Source organism: Penaeus japonicus, unplaced genomic scaffold (genome assembly GCF_977035675.1).
Source record: "Penaeus japonicus unplaced genomic scaffold, GWHDUDI00000001_assembly GWHDUDI00000029, whole genome shotgun sequence".
In the NCBI taxonomy this organism is placed as follows: domain Eukaryota; kingdom Metazoa; phylum Arthropoda; class Malacostraca; order Decapoda; family Penaeidae; genus Penaeus; species Penaeus japonicus.
The window spans coordinates 17,213,438-17,215,937 of NW_028234431.1; positions in this window are offsets into that span (position 1 = coordinate 17,213,438).

Sequence of the window (2,500 nt, forward strand, 5' to 3'; positions counted from 1 at the left end):
AAATAAATATTACATTATCTATATATATATATTTATATACACATATATATAAATATATATACATATATATATACATATATATATAAAATATATATATATATATCTATATATATATATATATATATATATATATATATATATAATTGTGTCTGGTGTGTGTATGATTTTATATATAGATATATACATATATATATATATATATATATATATATATATAATATATATATATATAGTGTGTGTGTGTGTGTGTGTACATTGATTATTTCATATCTATATATATGATAGATGTATATATATATGTATATATATATATATATATAAGATTTATATATATATATATATATATAATATATTTACATGTATATATATATATATATATATTTATATATATACATTGTATTAATTTATATATACTATCGATATTTATGTATGTAATACTATATTATATATATATGTATATAAATATAATTAAAATATATATATATATATTATATCTATATATATAATATATATTTATTATATATATATATATATATATATATATACATATTGTAATCGGTATAAGATGGCTCTACTACTACCAGTTTGTGTAAAAGGTATATATCCCAAATACTGACACTAATTTGTGTGATGGGCAATACGGGTCCCGTGGCTGGCACCCGAATATGTGGCGAGCAGAGTGATCTAATTCCCACACATAATAATCAAAGGGTGATGTGAAACACGGTAGCGAAAAACATAAACAAAGTATTATAACTCGGGATATATATAGAACATTATTTACAATAAGGGGCATAATATATACACGCAAAGGGGAGCTAAGCCTATCGCAAAGCTAACGAGATCTAAGCTATAAGTATATCGAGAACACTAAGGAAAACACAGATAATGAACAGTGTATGAATTAAGTCACCAAAGGCACTAGAGACTGACTACCTGGAATCCTCGAGGAGTCGAAGAAGGGGGAGATCCTCTCGACTTGAAGACTAATTGAATTCTGGATGAATCTAAATCATGACCTATTTTGAAGCGGGATCCTGGGTTACTTGGAGGGGCAGCAGTGACCTTTTTTCATTGGGCAGAATCTTACTCGGCTCGGCCTGTGATTGGCCGACGGGGAATGAAGGCAGGATTCGTGGCCACGCCTTCCATGCCACTCCAAGTGGGTCTAAGTGTTGGTCCTGGAATTAGGAGACGTTGTTTTTTATATTAATTATAATTACTTCGTAATTCCTTTCCTATAAATTCTGCATCTAGTTCATATTATGATTAAGACCTTGATACATATGTATGTATATATATATACATATGTATATAAATACATATATATATATATATATATATATATATATATAAATATATATATATATATATATATATATATATATATATATATATATATATATATATATATATATATATGTATATATGTTATATATATATTATATATATATATATATATATATATATCAATATCAATATATATATATGTATATATATATATATATATATAGAATATATATATATATATATATATACATATATAACACATATACATATATATATATATATATATAATATATATATATATATATATATATGTATATTATACATTATGCGTATATATATATATATTTATATATATTATATATATATATATATAATATATATATGTATGTATGTTATATGAATACATTTATATATAAATATATAATATATACATATCTATGTATATATATATCTATATATATAAATACATACATATATATATAATATATACATATCTATATGTATATATATATCTATATATATAAGTATGTATGTATGTGTATAAATATATGTATAATGTATATATATACATATATATATATACATATATAATATACATATACACGTATACATACAGACATCCATACATATATACATATATAAGATATATATATATACATATATATATATATATATATATATATATATATATATATATACATATATTTATAATATATATATATGTTGTGTGCGTGTGTGTTTGTGTGTGTGTGTGTCACATATATATACATACACATAGATGCGTGTGTGTGCATATATATATATATATATATATATATATATATATATATATATATATACATATATATATCATATATATATATATAAACGCACACACACATATACATATCATCATCATCATCAGCCTGTATCATTCCACTGCAGGACGAAAGCCTCTCTCAATCTTTTCCAGTCATTCCGATCTTGTGTCCTCTGATTCCAATTTACTCATGTGAAATTCGCTATTTCGTCCCGCCAAGTCATTGGTCTTGCCCTTGGTCTCATTGTTTCGTGTATTTCCCATTCTGTTGTTTTCTTTGTCCACCTGTTGTATCCGATATATATGCCCAGCCCACTGCCACTTTTTCTTCTTAATGCTCTTGAGTATATCCTCTACTTTTGATTGCTGCCTGATCCATGTGGCCCTTTTCTTGTCTCTTAAGCTAACTCC